The 23,092-nt window shown below is 34.9% G+C and overlaps 1 pseudogene; it reads left to right on the top strand.

The window, feature by feature from the left end:
- The first annotated feature begins 20,348 nt into the window (after positions 1-20,348).
- LOC124823927 (tetrahydroberberine oxidase pseudogene) lies at positions 20,349-22,314 on the top strand (annotated as a pseudogene).
- Positions 22,315-23,092: the final 778 nt, after the last annotated feature.

Genomic DNA, 23,092 nt, shown 5'->3' with positions numbered 1-23,092 from the left:
GTTGTTTCAGATTATTAAAAAGCTTTAAACTCAGAAGAATTTTTGATCATCATCAAAAAGGGGGAGAATGTTAGCAAAAATCAAAGATGAAGTTTTGATGATGAACAGATTTGCACAAGTCAAGATCCATAAAGACAAATTGAAGATCTCTGTATTTTATAAAGCTTTTATAATAATCAAAGTTGATGTAATAGTGCTCAAATATGTATTAGGGTTGATTCTTGTAATTTATAGGTTTAATCCTTTTTGACGTCCCTATTTGTGTAGGAATGTCTCAGATAGGTCATCGTTTTCTCAAGTGTATCAAAATGGTCCTTAATTTTGAAAATTGATATCAATTGAGTCCTTTCCGTTAAGTTGGCTGGACGACGTTAAAAAAATTGATGAGTGGGATGTTGAGATGACGAACGAACGCTCGTCCACCACCGAACGAACGCTCGTCCACCAGCGAACGAACGCTCGGCGACCACCGAACGAACGGTCGTCCAGTGTGGAACGAACGGTCGTCCAGCAGTAAGAGGTCGACGAGCGTTCGTTCGCTGGTGGACGAGCGTTCGTTCGCTGGTGGACGAGCGTTCGTTCGTCATCTCAGCATCTCACTCATCAATTTTTTTAACGCCGTCCAGCCAACTTAACGGAAAGGACTCAATTGATATCAATTTTCAAAATTAAGGACCATTTTGATACACTTTAGAAAACGAGGACCTATCTGAGACATTCCTACACAAATAGGGACGTCAAAAAGGATTAAACCTAATTTATATTTGATTTATTTACTGTTGAGAATCATCCACAAGCTGTTTTAATCGATTAAACCCAGTTTTAATCGATTAAAACGAGGCTGGCACTGAAAACCCAATTGCCCCTGTAATAATCGATTAAAGCTAATAATAATCGATTAGTTAATCGATTATTCCTGAGAATAATCAATTAACACTAGCCGTTGGGGGTTTCAGATTTGAAAAACTAGCCGTCGGGGGTTTCAGATTTGAAAAACTAGCCGTCCAGCCAACTTAACGGAAAGGACTCAATTGATATCAATTTTCAAAATTAAGGACCATTTTGATACACTTTAGAAAACGAGGACCTATCTGAGACATTCCTACACAAATAGGGACGTCAAAAAGGATTAAACCTAATTTATATTTGATTTATTTACTGTTGAGAATCATCCACAAGCTGTTTTAATCGATTAAACCCAGTTTTAATCGATTAAAACGAGGCTGGCACTGAAAACCCAATTGCCCCTGTAATAATCGATTAAAGCTAATAATAATCGATTAGTTAATCGATTATTCCTGAGAATAATCAATTAACACTAGCCGTTGGGGGTTTCAGATTTGAAAAACTAGCCGTTGGGGGTTTCAGATTTGAAAAACTAGCCGTTGTACTCATTATTAATCGATTAATATTTATGTTAATCGATTAAATGCGTTAGATGGCCCATTTTCGAAGAATGGAAGGGTATTAGGCTGAGTCTATAAAATGGCTCACTCTTTATCTCAAAAATAACTCTTCCCTTGTGCAAAAGATCTCTGAACTCTTTGAGAACTCTGTGAGATTGTTGAAGCTAAGGAAACTCTTGTCTGCAAAGTCCTGAAGTGCTACTGCGGTGACAGAGGAATAGCTTGTTCATCCTTGGTGTGTCCGAGGAAGTGCCTGGAAGAGAATCATCCTTCGTGAAGCATTCGAAGGAGGTGATCATCCTTTGTGAAGATTCAAAGGAAGTGTAAGTTCATCTCTTGTGGTTTCAAGAGAGGTGGTATTTCTAAACTCTTACAAATTGTTTTTCTTTGTGACTAATATTTGTAAGTGTTTTGTGTTAGTGAAAAAGGTTTATCTTGTTTGAGATAAGCGACTGGACGTAGGATCCTAGTGATCTGAACCAGGATAAAATCACCTGTGTAATTTTTCTCTTTCCCTTACTCTGTCATTTATATTTAATCATTCGCCCAGTAAGAAAAATTAAGAGAAAAATAATAAAAGGCACAATAAAAGTATATAACCAATTCATCCCCCCTCTTGGTTTGTTCCACGCTAATAATTCCGTTGCAGCGATTCTAACAAAATTGAGTCAATTGAAACCTTGCCGTTAATTAGACTGAACGGCGTTAAAATTTTTGTGTGTTGTCTTACTGATTGCGTAAGTTTTAATGATGTGGCACAGTGTGGTCGTCTTAGTTGGAAAACCCTCGCAAGAAAATTGCTTCTCCTGCCAGTACCCACCGGAATGTAGCGCATTAGCAGGCGAAACCTTCTTCGACATCTTCTACATGTAATAATCACCTCCCGCAGCGGCATAGCCATCGGCGAAGCACTTGTCGAAAACATAATTTTGGGAATCTGACCATAGAGATGGTTGTAACTCACGTTTAACTTCTGAAGCCCAACAACGTTGTTCGAAATCTTACCAGCGTTATGCGACAAATCCAGATTCCCAAACCTCTCCCCAAACCACAATTTCCCCAAATCAAACCTCAAGTTGTTTCTCGCTGCCCAAAACCCCACCAAATGTAAATGTTGTGTTTAATCATAAAAGTGAGAGGAACATAGAGTTCCACCGTAGCGATTCATCGTCGTCGTCTTCGTCCATGCATACACCCAACACCACATATCCCTAGAAACCCTGATGGAAACCCATTTAGGGCATTCCATTCAAAGGAGTATCAACTTAAGCTAAGGCTAAGAAAGGGAAGTGAAGAAGGATTGTAGAAGGGAAAATGAATTTAAAGAAAAACTTGAGAAACTCTTGAATAAGAGAAGAAAGAGAGAGACTAGAAGGAGAGAAGAGGAATTGAGAGAAAAGATAGAAGAAGAAAAGAGAAGAGAGAAGAAGAGAAGATAGCAGAAGATGATAGAAGAGAAAAAGAAAAGAGAGAAAAGGAGCATTTGCTACTGATGGCAAATTCTACTCCTACAATTCAAAGTGAACCAAAAAGGGAAGGTTTCCAATCCTTTAATTCTTCTTCAATTATCTTTAAGTCTTTGCATGATAACTTCTCTTTTAAACCAATTGCCACACCAATTATCATTATACTACCCTCTTCAAACTATGGCAATTTAAATCTTGAGTTATTGTTACCCTTAGAGATACAAGAAACTCAAGATAAAAGAAAAGTGACTTGTGAATTAGGACTTTCAGATTTCTTTAAAACTATAAAACAAAGTCTTTATTGTAAAGTTACTTCCATAAAAAAAATTCTTTCTTGGATTGATACTAATTAGAGATATATTTGATGCTTATTGTAGATATATTTTTGATCCAGGAGAAAAGTAACAAACCAAAGTTGTGCTTCTTTATATCTTTCCGATTTGGGGACAAATCGTTTTTCAAGAGGGAGGGTATGATGGAAACCCATTTAGGGCATTCCATTCAAAGGAGTATCAACTTAAGCTAAGGCTAAGAAAGGGAAGTGAAGAAGGATTGTTAAAGACTCTTTCTTAATTTTCTTTCTCTAAGTCTTAGTAGAATTCTCTTTAATATGTTTATATGTGTTTTGTAGGGTCTAATAAAGCTAGGAGATCATGAAACAACCAGCCAAGGAGTTGTTTAGCCAAGAGAAGCAAAGGAGTAAAAGGCATAATTTTGCACCATATGAAGCCTGACGTGCATCCAGCACCAACTGTGATCTTCCACGTGCATCTAGCACCTTTCATGTGCAACCAGCAGCTTCAGTAACGTTTTAGCAGATTCAAGAGATCTCCACGTGGCTCTTCATGTTTTCTTCACACTTGCATAGTTGGGCACTTGCTCCATGGCATCATAGTTAACGTTAGCTAAATAGGCGTGAACCAGGAGCTTTTTTTCTCCTTTAAATAGCTTGCTCCATTGCTTGTAACCTTTACCTTTGAATGAAGAATTGTTTTCTGTTGATGCTGTCCAGAACTTTCTTCTTATTGAAGGTCACCGAGAAGAGAGCCTGAGAGTTTCCTCTAGCCTCTCTCCCTAGCTAGGCTTCTATTCCTAGCATTCCTCTACACATTCCGTATCATATTTCAACACCTAAACCACTTCCCTCATTCCATTTTCTCCATCACCGATTCATCTGTTTTCTTCACCGCATCACTGTTTGATTCAATCTTCCTTTGCCTCAACCTTATCTTCATCACTGAATCATCCACTCTCCTTCAATCCAGTCACCGAAAACTGTTTGAAGAGTGGGTTCCAGAGTTTATGCTTCCTCCGGTCATAATCATCATAATTCATCTTCTTCCGCTGCAACAAAATGATGTTCTACCTCCTTTCTAGTTCAGATTCCAGAAGTTCCTAGGAGAAGTTCCATTGACTCCATCTTGCACCAGAATCAACTGGATCATTCTTCCATCAAACCCACAACCGACCCAATGCACTCTTGGTGGGAGTCAATGTCCAAGGCTCGTTCCCGCATCCATGCCCTCGCCGCCATCCTCCCCTCCTCCTCCCGTGACCCCCTTTCCTCTCTCACCGACTCCGACCACCCCGTCCTTTCCCTCCTCTCCTCCTTCGCCGCGTACACTGCCATCTCAGCCTCCCTCTTGGGCTCCCACTTTGACCCCCTCTACCACTATCTCTATGCCACCTTCCTCTCCACCAACCCCATCTCTGCCTCGTCATATTATCCTTCGTCCCTCTCCTCACTGGTATCTACCTCTCCGGCATCCACTTGAAGCAAAATAATACCCATGAATCTCATCCTTCATGGACAAGGGCAAAACCAATTCTTTCTACAAGAATCAAGAATTCTGATTTAAACTTAACCCCACCACCATTCTTCAGTTTCTTTCATCACCAGATTTAAAAACAAATAAACAAAATAATAAAAGAAAGAAGCTTTTGGTTGGATCTAGAGAGAGAAGAAGATGAAGATGGGGAAAGTAGAAATGGTGCTTGGAATGATATTGTTCCCGGAAAGCGAGTTGTGCCCTAGCTCTAAGTAAGACAAATTGGGCGCCAGAGTTGCAATCGAGGCAACAATGTTCCCGGAAGATTTGCAATCGATGTAGTTCATGACGTAGCGCGTGACCGGGTGGATTCCACCTCCAGGCACTGGAATCTTTGAAGATTCCTTGTGAATCGCGGATTCAAAGTTGATTAACATCGTCCAGATGGCCTCGCCAAGCCTCGCCTTTGAAGCGCACACCTGTAATATGATGGAGGAGGTTGATTCGGAAGAGAAGATGGACTCGATTGTTGTTGGTTTTCACAGATCGCGTTGTACAAGTCCAGCATCCTGAACACTTTCTCTGTCGTTTTATTGCACTTAGACACGTTTTCCGGAAAGCCAAACAGCGTCATCGCGCCATCTTTGCAAATTGCGGCAAAACACGAGTCTGTGATCTTCCTCTCCGCTGAACCGAAAACGTAGTCGTAGAGCGATTTCTCGCCACGAAATAGAGTTTGTACGACAACCTAGATGGAGTTGAACGAGGCTCTCGAAGGAGGAATCGATTGCGAATGAGGCTCCTCTTTCTGGTACTTCACGCCTGAGTCGACGCTGGCGAGATCGATCTCACAGTAGGAAGCCTCTGACGCGACAGAGGGCTCGCTAGTGGAGGGATCCCAACCGCAGCGGTGCAAGGGGCAATCGAAGGCGAAGATGAAGATGTAAATTAGCATCGGGATGGTCACAAGGGCGAGGAGTGCGAGGATGAACTCGTGTGGGGAGAGATCGTCGGAGCTAGAGGGTTGGCGAACGGCGACGGCAGAGGAAAAGGAAGGACGGTGATATGGAATATGGAGTTGGGGGTGCAGTCGAAGGGATGCGGGGCCGAAAAGGGTATTTTTATTTTAATTCCACATCACTAACACCCTAACTCTGTCACATGTTTTCCATTTGCGTATTCAGCATGTCACGTCATTGGAATGTTAACATCGTCCTCTCCAATTGACGGAAATGGTTCAATTGATTCAATTTTGCAGAAACAGGTACCTAATTGAGTTAAAATTTAACTGAAGGACCAATTTGAGATAAATCTACATAAACAGGGGCATCAAAGATGATTAACCTAATTATTATTATAATTATAATCATAATATTTTGTAATTTATATAAATGATTTTCCTTTCTTACATACATATAAATAATTAGTTATTATTATTTTTATTATATATATACATTGATCAATAATAATATTTTTGTAATTTTAAACGTTAATTTTAATTTTATTTTAGCATAATTTTTATTATTTATATTTAATTTTACATATATTTATTCTAAAATAATAATTATCTAATCTTATCTTTTAATACAACTTTTTAATTTATTAATACCTATTACAAATTACATTTACTTTTTCTTTGTTCATCCCTTCAAATCTCTTAATTTAAACAATACCATTTCTTATTTTCATTCACTCATTTTCTTTTAAATTTTTTCTCTAACTCAAACACTACCTAAATAAATACATATTATTTTGATCTTGGATTGAATCTTCTAAAATACATCCCTACATATAGATGATATACGAATACATCCCTATATATCTTCTACATGATATATGTATGAATAAACATTCCTTCAACAAATCCACTCCTCTAAATCTCGTCAAATCAAAACCTAAAATGTCACGAACTCGCAAATCTATTCTCTACAATATGTAAAAACAAACACATCCTTATAGATGAATCAATTGATCGAACATCGGACATTACCACATACGTATAAATTTGACCACATACAATCTAATTCCGCATCATTTCACTTCATTCTTTTCTTTTGCATATAACTAATGGAATTTATTGTCTCTCTTTGTCTACCCGAAGAACATTGTTCTGTTTCATCCGCCACGGAATCGTATGACACAACTGGTAATCCATAAAAGTCCAAGATGTTAACCAATTGAGAATCTCATCAGCATTTTAGTTCTTCCTTTTAGACCTCATATTTTGGACTTTATCAAGCCAAATAATTCCACTATACATTATTGGTACGGAAATTCTATTAGTGCCCGTCACTCAAACACGTGTTAACTCTGAAATGGTACGAAAAAACTGAGAATAGTTGTCATAAACACGTGGAGAACTTTTCAAGAGTACTGAAACCAAAGGACTTCCTCTAAACCACATGTTTTCACAACAAAAGAAGCATTCAGCTTCTCTTACTCAATTTTTCTTATCCTGAACTAGGTAACACCAAGAAAATATTGGAATTATAAATGAGACATTTCCATACACGAAAACCCAGCTAGCAGGAAAAAGGCAAATAGACAGAAACTAGTGACAAGTTAGTTCATCTGGTGGAGTTTGTCTTATAGCATATATACAAACCCCTCACCAATATCACACCAACCAATATGGGAATATAACATAAAAGAAAAAGAAAATTAATAATTAAACGTTTCATTTTTTGCTAAGCTACATGCTCGCAGTGGGTACCAAGGAACGCTGATCCTTTCCATGTATGTTGTTATTTTTATATTATTTTTTCTTAATAATAATATTTATTATTTTTAATGATAATATTATAATAATAATATTTTTATTATTATCACAATTATTATATTACTGTTGTAGAAACTTGTAGTAATAAAAAAATTATTATACCTAAAATTTAAGATTTATAATATTTTTATAAATGTTAAGGGTAGTTAATAAATATTTTAATAATTTGTTTACAATAAAATATTGATTCTAATAACTAAATTAAAATTATCAATATTACTATCTTTAATACAATAATAACATTAATAATTAATTTTCATTACATAATTTTAATTTACAATCAAATATAAACAAAATATTTGTACAAAAAAAACACAATAGTTACAAACAACAAGAGGGTATTGGCCCAAACAATCCTGGAGATAAAGGGGATACAAGCTCTCTCTATTTTTGTAATTAGCTCAACAAGATCTATAGTCCTATCGATTAGTCGTTTAAGAAAATCTTTGTTTTATCAACTCTTATAACAACGACCAACAATACACAATGAAAACGTTCTAGAAAAGACAATCTCAAATACAAAATTAGAAACACTCCATCAAGAATTTTTTTAAAACAAATTACTAAATCACAGTAAAAGGACATAAAGACTGGTGCAAGTATTGAATCTTATAAGCTTGAAAACACTTTAAAAATTGTATACCAAACTCAGAAAATCTTAGTTTAATTTGGATTTTATGATTGTCAAAGTTTTAAATCAAAGATTTAAAACTAGTATATAGTTATAGTATTCTCAAAATACTAATTTAAAGCAATAATCGTCTCATTTAATTAGTTAAATTAAGTTCTTAAGACTTTGTTCACTTGAATGAATTTGAAGGAGAGTGATTGAGGGGATTTGAGAAGATTTGGAAGTAAAAGTAAATTTTGTTGTTGTTTATTTGAGTGGATTTAGAGGTAGGTGGAAGTGAATTTGGAACTAAATTTTTTTAATTTGTCACATCAATCAAATCCTACACAAATTTTACTTTCAAATTCACTCTCACTTATTTTCAAATCCACTAAAATAAACAACAACAAAAATTTATCTTGAAATCTTTTTAAATCTCCTCCGTTATTTCCTTCAAATCCATTCAAATGAAATCAAAGCAAGATTCTGACATAATTTTGAATAACATACTTTTGTTGCTCTTTATTCCTGTCGTACTACGTTACTGAGGTAGGTGACCCATCATATTTTTTTTTTATTAAAATTAAACCTATTGCTGATTTTGGGATATCAACCACAAAGTATGTATAAATGTCTCCATGATGTTATTAATGCATGTTTTATGAAAAATGTTATATATGTTGTTGCTTCGGCTGAAAATTATCTTCAAATTTTGAAAATTATTTTAACTCAAAGAAAAATCATTTCCCTTTTGTTTTAAATTTTAAAAGTATTTAAAATTATAGCCATTAAGTTATGTTATTAGTCCTTGAAAACGAATTTTTAAATAGTTTAAAAACTATTTAATAAATGTAAAAACTAAATATTATTAACTACATTATTGATTATTACTGAAAATACATTCTGATACGTATAATATGTCATTTTTTATAACAATATTTATTATAATATTGTTCAAATGAAAATTATTATTAAATTATAAAATAACTTTTATAAAAATGTAATTCTAAAAATCAAATAATTTTTTAAAAGTTTATTATAGATAATTATTTTATTAAGTAGATAGTTTTTCTTTTATTATGAGCAGTTATTTAAATTTTGAAGAAAAAAACAATTACTTGGAAAACAAAATTAAAAAATGAAATTGTGTACAAAAACGGGGTACTGAAGATACCTTTCACCTCATTAAAATTGTGTTCTCTCGTTTAAACACGTCAATGAGAATGAATATGTGATTACTACAAAGTATGCGATTTACAAAAAATATTATATAATTCAATCATTTTTAACGTGATAATTTATTCTAAATATATCTATTGGCACTAGTACACAGCGGTTATTTTCGCTTATACGCAGTGGTTCCGCAACCGAGACATATACAGACGAGGGAAAAAGGGTAAGTTTTTTGCCTCGGTTCTAAACCGAGGCAAAAAAATGTGTGCTTATGCCTCAGTTCAAATCCAACCGAGGCAGTAGAGGGGTAGATGGGTGCGTGCTTATGCCCCGGTTCAAATCCAACTGAGGCAGTAGAGTGATTTTTTCTTTTTCGTCATGATCAGCTGCGATATTGCAAGCTCCAAGCAAACATCAAAGGAAAGATTCATCATAAAGATTTTAGAACTCATAATAGGTCTTCAATTAATCCCTTTTTGGCGATCCTTCAAAAATCAAGCTTTCAAAACAGAAATATTGATGAACAAATCTTAAATCCCCGAAAACAGAGTCAAGAACTTGTTAACCCTCGACAAGTGTAACCGAATCATATCAAGTAATAAAACTGGTAAGACTAAGTATCGTTCTCCCAAAGGACTCACGGCCTAGAGAGTTATGTGATTTATTGATGAATTAAGACTTGTGAACAAATTGTTGTAAGTATCAAATGCAAAAGACCGAAAAGTAAATATGTATGCATGTATTGATCAATGGGCAAGAATAAACAAAACACGTGATTTGAATTATATGAATGAACATGTTGTTGGGGGTTATCAATTTCATCCTATCTACTCTCTTGTATTTAGGAATTCATCATTATTTTCATTAATGTTAATGCCACTTTCTAAATTACTAAAAACCCGATGTCTCGGCAAAGAAAGCCTAATCATAATCACTAGTTTACAATGTCTTGTCTCCCTAGTAATTAATCATGCATTATAGTGAACAGAAGCTTAAAGGCAACCAACTATCATACTCCTATGTTTAGGTTGGTAATATACTTTTGGGAGAGATTCTCCAGATCTAGATTTCCCCGTATGTGTCCATATCGACAAAACCAATATCATGACATCTAATGAGTTAAACAATGCATGCTTTGAGCAAAGAGGAAAAACCCTAACTATTAATGAAAGAAAGCATGTATCATAAAGATGATTTTTAAGAACAAATTCCATACAAGATAGTTTCTAAAGATTTACATTGATTCCCCAAAAACAAAATAAGTTTAGTTCACCATATTCATGGTGAAACTAGATGAAATACAATGGAAAAGTGAAGGATAAAACCCTAGAAAGTTGAGTAGGGAGCCTTAGCATCCAAAATCCTCCTCCAAGGGGTGAAAGAGTGTGTTTTTGCTTCGTTCCAGCCAAAGATACAAATCCCAGGACGTCCTAAACTTATATAATATTCTAAAAAATACAGAAAAGTAGGCCCAAGCCCAGAAAAGTGCCGCTCAGCGGTAAATACTGCTAAACTATAGTAGCGCGTTTCACTTCTTCCCCTTAGCGCCAATTTTACCCTCAGCGGTGCCAACGGGTGCTGAAAAGTGCCGCTCAGCGGTAATTGGCGCTGAGCGGTACTTGCTTATTCTCTTCTTTTGCACTTTTTGTGTCGTTTTCTGTTTCCATCTCTTTCCTACTTCACTTCTTTCATCAAATTCATCTTTAAACCTAGAGAAACAAGGAAATCAAGCATAAAACCTGTCCAACTCTGATATTTCCAACAATTCAACAAAATCATGAGTTCAAGCTCATTTCTGAGTCATAAAGGTTGTAATTGAAGTGAATTTTAAGTATAAAAATAATAGTTTTTCAATTGTTATCAAATATGCACCTCCTTTGGTTAGTCAAATATCAATATGCAGCTACACTCTTCTTCGTTACCATTGCTCTTACCAAAGTGACCTGTTTTCAGTTCAACTTCCCTTCTTTCACAGATGACTCTAATCTATGGTTGAGCAAGAGTTCAAGTGTATTAATTGATGAAATCCAAGTAACCCCTGAAACTCTAGGTCTCATAGATCATTATTTTGGACGTGTTTTCTACATAAAGCCATACCATCTTTGGAAAGAGAAGAACAACCAAAACCAAATAGCTTCTTTCAACACCACTTTCATGCTCAACATAACTCCGGAAACTACCCCTGGTGGTGAAGGCTTGGCCTTTTCACTACAACCCATAACGTCCACGCTCCATCCTGCAATGAATCAGAAACCCAAAAAATCAACCCCCAAGACAAAATCAAATTCTAAATCACTACAAGAACAAGAAACCAGAGAATCAATCAATCAAAAAACACAATCGAAATCAGAGAACCATAATCCAATTTAAAAGGGGGTAAGAGATCGAGAGGTATAAAAAAATCAACCCCCAAGACAAAATCAAATTCTAAATCACTACAAGAACAAGAAACCAGAGAATCAATCAAACAAAAAACACAATCGAAATCAAAGAACCATAATCCAATTTAAAAGGGGGTAAGAGATCGAAAGTTATACTCAGAGCATCTATCAATCAATCTCTGAATGTCATCGCCAGCAACAATGTCAAAATCGGCCAATTTTGCCTCCTCGAGCTTCTCAATCTCCTTCAACCATAGTCATGCGTCCCGCCTCTGCTTCTTCAGTCGATAATCCTTCTTCATATTCTCTACGCTGTAAAGCGCGCCATTTTCTTCCTTCTTCTCCTTCTCCTTCGATCCTCTTCGGCGCTCATTCCAATTCTTGTTCATCTCCGCCACGAACGCTTTCGTCTCCTCGTCGGCCTCGGCCACGACGTCAACCGCCGCTACGGGGGAGGAAGAGGAGAAAGCGAAGTTGATGTCGCTTTCCCATGGAGCTTGCGTCTTCGGTGTTAAGTCCTCCCTCTCAGCAACGCGAAAGAGAAAACCCTATTTGGCTTGCATGAGACCCCTGATGCTGCCCCAAAGTTGGGTCTGTTTGTGAAAAAAGAATCAAGACGAAGAAGGAGAAAAGAAATCTCGCTCCCTTACGCAACGCAGATCCAACGCGGTGTTGAACAGAGAAGAGGAAGAGGATGAACACCCTCTTTCGCGATGCAGAACTCCCCAATGCGTTATCTGATACAAGCCCTTAATTTGGTTTAAGGGAAAAGAAAGAAACAAGGGTCGAACCCTTAATTTGGTACAAGCCCACTTGAAATCAAAGCATGTTTTGATATACTTCGGTTTTAACGAAACCGAAGCATATATAACGATTTAATAACCTCTTTTTTTTTACTAGTGTGGAAGTTATTTTCCTCTAATATGTTCATAAAAACTTTATGGATAACCTTACATTCTCATTTATATATTTATAGATATTGTAGTTTATACATAGGTATTGATACATACCAATACCAATTGAACGGTCTCAATTGATCGTTAAAGCTTGTAAGTAACTAATGATGATAACTAGGAATAATTAATTATTTAATTAATTTAAATATGTCAATAATTAAGTTTAACGAAATTGAATTATGATTAGATGAACATTAATCATAAATTATGGTTGTTAAAAATTTTATAATGTATTCATTACACCATTAATTATTATCATGTAGGAAAAATGCAATTTATCGACGACATATTACCGAAGGCCTTTGAGCCGTCGATATTGAGATGATTATCAAAGGCTTTTGAGCCCTCGATAACTTTCTCGGTGATTTAAGTTTCAAATTGGGACTTTCGTTCCCCAATTTCATTTTCTTCACACACTTCGTCGGTGATGCGTTCACTTTCTTCCCTCTCTTTCTCGGTTAGAAGATTGGAGCATTGGCGGTTCCTTCACGGTACGTCCTGGTTTGGGAAGTCTTGGGCTAGGGTTCATCGTGGGTTGGTTTCTACGTTGAGGGTTGGTGGTCTCGTGTTTGTTTTGTGTTGAAGGAACTTGGTTGAGGGACTTCGTTGGAGGGGTCGTATTGGGCTTCTGTCGTTGTCGTGCTCTACAAAGGCTGCCATCATCAAGGGCTATCTTGGTTGAGGTGAGTTGCGCGTTTAAAAATTCATTCTGAATTACATTGTTCTTGAATCTGGTTGATGCTCCATTGGTAGTCGTGTATGGTGTTGTTTGATTGAGAAAGTTTATTGGTTTGTAATTGAAATGAGGGGCAAGGCATTGGCCTGCCACTAAGAAGGTTAAAATAACCTTAGCCGTAGTTTAGGGGAAATAAAAGCAACCGAGCAAGTGAAGATTGAGCAGTGATAACGGTTTAAAATACCGTTATTTGTGATATGATTTTGATACTAAATACACCATTTTTCACTTAAAACTTGTTTGGACTCATACTTTTTCATTAAGTTGTGTGAATAAGAGAGTTGAGGTTGAATTTGATGATTTTATGACTAATTTCTCTTGTTTTGATAGGTAATGAGAGAATGCGGAAAGCAGAGACGAAGTGCTAAGGAGTTAGAGCTCAGAAAGGCCTGGAACAACACCAAAAGGAGGAACCGCACGAAGCTTGGGCGCCCTATCTGGAGGCTTGAGCCTTGGGAAAACAACGTCCATCGCTCGGGCGCCCTCCTAGGCTGCCTGAGCGTCACACCCCGAAGCTTGGGCGTCCAATTGAAGGCTAAGGCCCGACATGAGGACCGTCCACCGCCCGGGCGCCCTAAATGGGGCGCCCGAGCGTCTTGCATCGTGGATTAGGCCTAGTTTTTGCTCTATTTCGCCTCTTTTGAATCGGGCCTTGTTTCTACTATTTTCCAACTTTATTTAAAGGACTCAGGCGCTCTAGGTTTGATATCTCTGGCTGGAACAACATAACAATACACTCTTCTACTCTCTGAAGACAGATCTGGAGGCGGGAGCTTCCTCTTCTACTTTTAGGGTTTCACTATCTCATGCTTTTCCATTATTCACCTAGTTTCTCCATGTCTATGGGGAACTAAACTCTATTTTTTGTTGGGGGATGATGTAACATTGTGAACTCTCATGTATTTGAATTGATTCTTAATTTATATGCTTTTTCATTAATTGTTAGGGAATTAATCTGTTTCAATGCTTGCTCTTTTTAACTCATTTGGTAGCATGATTTATGAATTGCATGAGTGTCGGGAGGTTCATTATAATTCAGGTTCTTGTTGAATTCTTCCAAGGGTAATATTTCTCAGGATGAGGGTATGAGTACTTGGTCGTCTTAAGATCTTGATCTTCAGACTTAATTTTCTAGGAACGCTAGGAATTGCACGAACTAGGAATTAGGGTAGGCTTATTGCGTCGAGGGATTAGGTTCTAAGTAATTTAGTGAGTGACGTTAACATTAATGTAAAAAGAAGAATTCTTATATACATGAGAGTAAACTTGGTGAAATCAAACCCTAACAACATATTCATCTCATATTAAACAACATCCGTTCATCTTTGTGTTACTATACTATTGATCAATTTGCATTCATATTTAATTTTATGTCTTTGCATTTGAAACCAACAATCTCATTTTATTTAAGTCTTAATTAATTGAGTTATCACACAATTTTCTAGTGCCGAGAGCCTTCAGGGATACGATACTTGGTCTTACCATTTTATATTACTTGTGCTATTTGGTACACTTGCCAATCCATCAACAAGCAGGTGAAGCAATATATAGGAGGAATTGGGGTGGTGAAGCAATAAATCTATATATGCTAACTCTATAGCCTGAATCTGATACTCTGAATTGAAAGCTTCATTCATATATATATTGAAAGGCAACTAGTGTACATGACTTTCTTTTCTTGTTTGGATTTAGTAAAACTAGACATATGTAGCAATAAGTAAAAATTTATGCAACTAGAGGAAGAGAAGTGATAAGAACTTGCCTGGTTTCAATGCTTTGGCATAGATTAATTGATGCTTCCTTCATTCTCAAAGAAAGAATGTGAACAAAACTATGCAACACTTAACAGTAAACCATACTCCTTTAATGTTTTGAATTTAACTTTACCTTCAATAGTCCTATTTGACTAGAGATATTGAAAATCCTTGGTGAAGTGGAGAGTTGGACCAGAGAAAGAAGAGCTTCAGTTACTCTCTCTACACCAAAGAAATCTATTTCAACACATTCTTTGGTTAACTCATAATTTTGATACACTATCAGATTCCAATAGAATATTTCACACCTTTTCTACAAGGACGAACAAAGATGTACCATTATACATAAAAGAACAAGGAAATGTATAGATACATATAACATGGAACCTTATGATGGACAAATTTATGATCACCAAAATATGATGTCACAAACTTGTTGAACAATCGGCAAGTATGACCGAATCGTTTCAAGTAATAAACTCGGTAAGACCAAGTATCGTTCTCCCAAAGGACTCACGGCCTAGTTTAGTTATGTGATTCTTTGATTAGCTAAGACTTAAGAACAAAATAATTGGATTGTACTATGCAAAAGACGAAAATAAACATGTATGCATGAGGTTTTGATCAATGGCAAAAGCAAAAGACAAGCACTTTCAATGAAATATATATATATATATATATATATATATATATATATATATATATATATATATATATGAATATGTTGTTGGGGTCAATTTCATCTTATCCACTCTCATATATTTTAGGAATTCAACATTCAAGTCATCATTGTTAATGCCACTCTCTAAATTACCTTTCAAGAAGGCTTCTCCCTAATTACGAGTTCATACGATTCCTAGCATTCCTAATAATTAGTTTTTTTAGCACAGGAGCTTAAGGCAACCAATATACTATTGGGAGAAATTCCCCGGATCTAGACTTCCCCATACGTTCCCGTATCGACAAAACCAATAATCATGCATTGAATGAGTTAAACAAAGCAAGCATTGAGCAAAGAGGAAAAACCCTAACTAATGATGAAAGAAAACATAAGTCTTAGATTAAGATGCAAGCACAAATTCCATATATGAGAGCTTCAAAAGATTACATTGATTCCCCAACAAACATACAAGGTTTAGTTCACCATATTCATGGTGAACCTAGATGAACAATAATGAAAGAATGAAAGAGATAGAAAAACCCGAGAGAGAGAAGAGGAGAGCTGTCACCATCTCCCAATCTACCCCAAGGGGTGGAAGAGAGAGTGTTTGCTTCGTTTCTGCCAAAGATACAAAACCCTAAGACATCTAGGTCTTTAAATAGGACATAAAAATAATAGAAAACGGGTCCAAGCCCAAACAGATCATAAAATCGCAGAAAACTGGCCCAAAACTCGTATGGTTAACTTTTTTCGTATTCTGGTTGACTGGTTGACTTTTTGGTTGACTGGTTGACTTTTCTGGTTGACTGGTTGACTTTTCTGGTTTCTGGTTGACTTTTCTGATTCCATCTCTCTCCTTCTTCACTTCTTTCACTAAATTCACCTTAAAACCTGCACAAAAACACTGAAATCAAGCATAAACCTGTCCAGCTCTCTTATTTCTGAAAATATGGATAAAAGCATGATTTCAAGCTAGTTTCTAAGTGTAAAGGTTGCTTTTTGTGTCAATTTTAAGCATGAAAATAACAGTTTTTCAACTGCTATCACCTTACCTTTCTAAGGTAATTCTCTACATTAACTATTCCCTCATGAACACCTGCATTATTCACCTGCAACACTCAGGTGCACCACTGTGAAAGCTTTCTGATCAAAAATTGAAAAGGAGGGAAGGAGATAGTAACACTCACCAATATATCAAGTTTTCCAAATCTTGTGTTTTGATGAAATGTGATAAGGAAGTAACACTGGAAGGGTCTGTCACATCAAGTTGATGAAAAACCACAAAGTCTGATAGTCCAAACTCTTTCAATCTTTTCACTGCTTCCAAACCCCTTTTTTCATTTCTTGTTTTTAGCACCACTACAATTCCATTCAAAGCTAGTTTCTTGCATATTCCAAATAAGAAAAAATCTTGTTTCATAAAATAAGTAAAATTTTCATAAGTATTTGAGAATCAAGAGTGTTATAAAATCAATAAAATGCTTTCCTTTTAAAAGAATTTAAAAAAACCAAAGTGGTTACTAACTAAGATAATTGATTCTGATTTTTAATTGTCATTAATTATTTGAATTGTATGGCTGCAGAGCTTATGTTATTTTTAATTATTTAAAATGGTTTATTAGAAATGAAGTTTGATATTGATTGAATGGTTTAAAAGTGTTGTTGAAGTTAAGCCTGAAGTGTATTGCTAACATTCTCTTTTTATGCAATTAAAACAACTATTTTTATTTTTAGAAGAAGAAATAAGATTAAGAGTGATTTGACAAGTCAACTGCTCGCATAAGTAGATTCTAGAAAATGTCGTCAAAAACCTTAAAGTTAAAGTTGTTTAGATTTGGAATGGATATAGGGTCATTCTCCAATTTGTTACAGTAATCAAATGCCTTAATTTTTCTATTTAACTAAATTCTAATTTGATGTGTCTCTGTCAAATCTTTACTTAAGGCGCATACTGAATTGCCTTTTTCCAGATCAAACATTCACATTGCTCTTGTATATCTTCTTATTGTACACATTATATCTTTTAAGAAGATTTCTCTCATTTTATTTTTTATTAAATGAAACCTGGACAAGGTTCAAGAAACCCATGTAAAAAACATAACTTCATCACTCATCTTTTTACGTTGTGACACCTTCCCCTAATACTAATTTCTCTTTCTTTACTTATGAAGACAACCCATATCACACCAAACACACCAAATCATATAAGGCAATGAGACAATGGCTATCCTTGATTATATGTGCTACATCAGTTAAAACATGATTCTGTTTCAAAAACTCTGCACAAAATGGAATAAATCTGGTGCAATCTCATAAATCTGTTTCAGTGGAAGTTTTTTTTTTCTTAAGCAATGTGCAAGTTTTTCTAATGATATTAAACATGTTCCAAGTAGTACCAACCTGTATTAATCACTAAAGTGCAAAAAGCATAGTTGAGTTGCTAATAAATCCTGAAACAGGGAGTTGTTATTATTTTTTTATCAATCTTTTCACCGTGATTGATATCTTTGCTTGTGTCTTAGGTATTTAAATTCTTCTAGCCGATTCTCTACAGTTAGATCAAGCGTTTTAGGATGTCTTAGAGTCATTGCAACTGTTGTCTTCATTTCATTTCACTGAATTCTAAATTCTGGTGCAATTTTGGTGACATTTTCATGCATATTTGGCTATAGCAAGTATGATTTGTTGAATCTTGTTGTGTTTGTGCATATACAACGTTTGAGCAAGTTTATTTTTCCATTTTAAAGTTGTGTGCACTGTTCAAATGGTCATTTTTATGCCTATATGCAAAATCATGTCTTAAACCATCAAAATTGGCTTTAAAATGAAGTGAACCAGTGAATTCACATTACAATCTTTTTTCAAACTGTTTTAGTGTGTAAACATCTTTAAAATGATGATACAAATTTGTTTGATGCATCAATTGAGCTGTTGAATCACTTCCATCAATATTGGGTTCAAAACCACCAAATTAGAAGCATTTTCCTGGTGTAGTGTTCAAATCAAGTGCTGTTTGAAAATTTGTTTGCTCCAATTTTCGATTCTGGGTTGGCATGTGCAGGTTTATGTTTCGAAATGCAAAGATATGATTTAAACATTGTAAAAAATCCATAAAAAGCAAAAGAATAACCTAAAACTCAAAGTTTGAGTATTTAATACCTAAAAAATGTACTTATAAAGTGAGATATTGTCATTTCACCTAATGTAGACTCATTCTAAGGGATGTAAACATCCTAACAAGTCTAACTTAGTGAAATCAAGGTAGGAAAGTAGTGAAAAGCAAAGATTAACCTAAAACTCAAAGTTTGAGTATTTAGCACCTAAAAAGTGTGTTCAAAGGGTGAAAAATTGCAAATAGACCTAATGTAGACTAATTTTAACTAATGTGAACATTCTAACATGTCTAAAGTAGTGAAATGAACCTAGGAAACTATTCAAAAGCAAAGAATTAGGTACAACTCAAAATTTGAGTAGTTGGAGCCTAAAAAAGTGTACTTAAAAGGTGAGAATTTGCAACCAGACCTAATGTACACTTATTTTAAGTAATGTGAACATCCTACCATGTCTAAACTAGTGGAATGAAGCTAGAAAACTTGTCAAAAGCAAAGAATTACCTCAAACTCAAAGTTTGAGTATTTAGAACCTAAAAAGTGTGTTTAAAGGTTGAAAATTTGCAACTAGACCCAATGTAGACTTATTTTAACTAATGTGAACATCCTAACATGTCTAAAGTAGTGAAATAAACCTAGGATTCTATTCAAAAGCAAAGAATTAGGTACAACTCAAAATTTGAGTAGTTGAAACCTAAAAAAGTGTACTTAAAATGTGAGAATTTGTAACCAGACCTAATGTACAATTTTTTTAAGTAATATAAACATCCTACCATGTCTAAACTAGTGGAATGAAGCTAGGAAACTTGTCAAAAGAAAAGAATTACCTCAAACTCAGAAAAAAATACATTTCGATTATAAAGAAAAAAATAATAAAATATTAAAAAGTTATTTAAGTGGATCATCACCTCGTACACCAAAAATATATATTAAGAATAGTATATAATATTTAAAATAGATTAATAACAATTCAATTATTATCCTATTTATTTATTTTTAAGATATGGAATTTGACCTTAACAAGCAGTTTATAACAACGATAAACTAGTTAGACTAATAGAAATAATATTGATAAAATCCATGGGTGTAATAATTGTATAATTTGATGCATTCTCACTATCCATTTTTTTCTAAACTAGACATAACATTCACCTTTTATATATATATATATATATATATATATATATATATATATATATATATATATATATATATATATATATATATATATATATATATAACAATAACAATTTTCTGTTATAGTATTTTTTTAGTCTTACATTTAACTATCATCATTCCTATTTTTATATGATTCCAAGTATTAAACATACATAAAAAATATATAACTTCTGTGATTTATAAAATCATTTTCTGATAGATACCACATAATTGAAGAAGCACTCCGACGAAACTACTCATTCACTGTTTATATATACATTTAGATAATATTTAATAATAATATTCAATTTTAGTATGGTTTTTAAGATAGTTATAACGGCAGTTATTTTACTATGTGAACTATATATATCATAGATACAACTTAAAATGCATTCTATCTACGTTTCTAAAAATGGGACGAATGACCTCTTAGCCCTTTTACTTTTATTGCGTTTTCATGGTCAGAGAAAGCGAAACAGAGAGCAGAGAAGTCGCCCCAAACATAACGATGTTAACATTAAACTCCAGACTACTATAAATTAGAGGCTCTGCATTCCTCTTTCTCATATCACCAACAATCCATTAACAAAAATGAAGTATCCAAGCTTCTGTTTTACCTTTGCTACTGCCATTCTTCTCTTTTCATTTCATCCTTCTTCAGCAGATTCTCATGAAAAGTTTGTTCAATGTCTTTACAATTATCCCCATATCACCAACTCAATCTCCAATGTTGTTTACAAAAAAAGCAACTCTTCATACTCCTCAGTCCTAGATGCTACCATTCAAAATCTTAGGTTCTTCAACATAAGCTCAAAACCCCAAGTCATTATCACACCAATGGACGTTTCCCACATTCGAGCCACCATAATCTGTGCCCAACGTCATGGTCTGCAGATTCGAACCCGAAGCGGAGGCCATGATTACGAGGGTCTCTCGTATGTTGCTGGGGTTCCATTTCTCATCGTTGACCTCATAAACCTTCGAAGAATCGAAGTTGACACTGAAAACAGAACTGCTTGGGTTCAAGCTGGGGCGACTATAGGTGAACTTTACTATAGGATTAGCCAGAAAAGCAAAACACTTGGGTTCCCAGCAGGTGAGTGTCCCCTTGTGGGCGTTGGTGGTCACTTCAGCGGTGGTGGCTATGGGTATATGATGCGTAAGTACGGTCTTGCTGCTGATCATATAATTGATGCTAAGATTGTTGACGTCAATGGTAATCTCCTAGATAAAGAAACAATGGGCGTGGATCTATTTTGGGCCATTAGAGGTGGTGGTGGAGCAAGCTTTGGAGTCATAGTGGCTTGGAAGATAAAACTAGTTTCAGTTCCATCAATTGTAACTGTGTTCCAAGTTACAAGGACATTGGAAGAAAATGCAATCGAGATTATTCATAAGTGGCAGCGTGTGGCAAACAAATTTAATGAGAGCATAACCATGAAGGCCAACATTGAAAGGGTAAATTCAAGTAAAAGTGGGAATGTAACAGTAGGAGCGAAGTTTGAATCCTTATATCTGGGACGTGTAGATGATCTCATTCCCTTGATGCAAAAGAGCTTCCCGGAGTTGGGTTTGGTGAGAGAAGACTGCACTGAGATGAGTTGGATAGAATCAATTTTGTACAAGGCTGGATTCGCATCCGGTGAATCCACCGATGTTTTGCTGAACAGAACTCAATTAAACAGTTTGTTGTTCTTGAAAGCAAAATCTGATTATGTGAGAGATCCCATTCCAGATTTTGGGTTAGAAAGGTTATGGCATTTCTTATATGAAGATGCGGCTAAAGATGCTTACATTCAATTCACTCCTTATGGAGGCAGGATGAATGAGATTTCAGAATCCGAAACTCCATTTCCACACAGATCTGGCTACATATTCCTCATTCAATACAGGGTGTATTGGCAAGAAAAAGGGGATGCGGCAGCACAAAGGTACATCAACTGGATTAGAAGAGTGTATAAATATATGGAACCTCATGTTTCAAAGTCTCCAAGAGCTGCATATCTGAATTATAGAGACCTCGACATTGGAACTAATAACAATGGTTACACAAGCTTTAGACAAGCCAGCATTTGGGGCACTAAGTATTTTGGTAACAACTTTAATAGATTGACACTCGTGAAGACCAGGGTTGACCCTAGAAATTTCTTCAGAAACGAACAAAGCATACCTCCTCTTACGTCGAACAGACGCAAATAAATCTTCTTGGGTGCGTAACTTGCCATTATAAAATAAGTTACTTTTTGTATTTTACTTTTATCATTTGGTGTTGTCGTTGATAATGTATCTTAGGTACTTAATAGTGTATTAATTTTTAAAAATTCATACAGGACATGTAAGAGTTTTCGGATGTAAGTATTTTATATTAAATAATCACAAATTTTTTTGACAAGTTTAATGCAAAAACATCCTAAGGCTCTTATTCAATAAGCAGTCATTCGCGTAGACTACATCAAAAGACTTTTGACTGTAAATGAATCTCTTCATGTTGCATTTGGTGAATCTAACCAACAAATGCATGTGTTATTAAAAAATTATGTAAGTAATACAATGATTTATTGGATAACTTCAGCAATACATTATCATAAAGTTATCATAAACTGAGAATAGTTATCATAAACACGTGGAAAGAACGGTCCAAAACTAATGAAAACCAAAAGACTTCGTCGGAACCACATGTTTTTAACAACAAAAGAAGCATTCAACATTTCTTATCCTTAACAAAGTGAATCAGAACCAAGAAAATAGTGGAATTATGAGATATTTTCATCTACCACTCCAAAAGTATTAAAGTGTAAATGTAAATTATACAGGAATATAAAAAATTATAAAATAAAAAATATAATTCAAATTCTAGAATATTGTAGAAAAATTTAAGACAGAAAGAAAAAACTCAAAAACATTTTATATAGGTAAAAATCTAGAACATTTCACATAAATTGTGATTATCATTTTCTAAAATAATCTATAAATACTCATGTACTCTATCATTTGACGTAAGACAACATCTAACACAACACACAACTACAAAATATATTTCTTTCAACTACTACTTCCAAATTCAACTATAACAGCCTTGTCGGGATGTCACGTGTAAAAAAAATAATATATTGATGTAATTTATATAAAAAAG

The sequence above is a fragment of the Vigna umbellata genome, chromosome 1 (assembly GCF_029865625.1).
Source record: "Vigna umbellata cultivar VRB3 chromosome 1, Vumbellata_1.0, whole genome shotgun sequence".
Classification (NCBI taxonomy): Eukaryota; Viridiplantae; Streptophyta; class Magnoliopsida; order Fabales; family Fabaceae; genus Vigna; species Vigna umbellata.
Note: the sequence above shows the minus strand (reverse complement) of the source record. Positions and strands in the feature narration are given on the sequence as shown.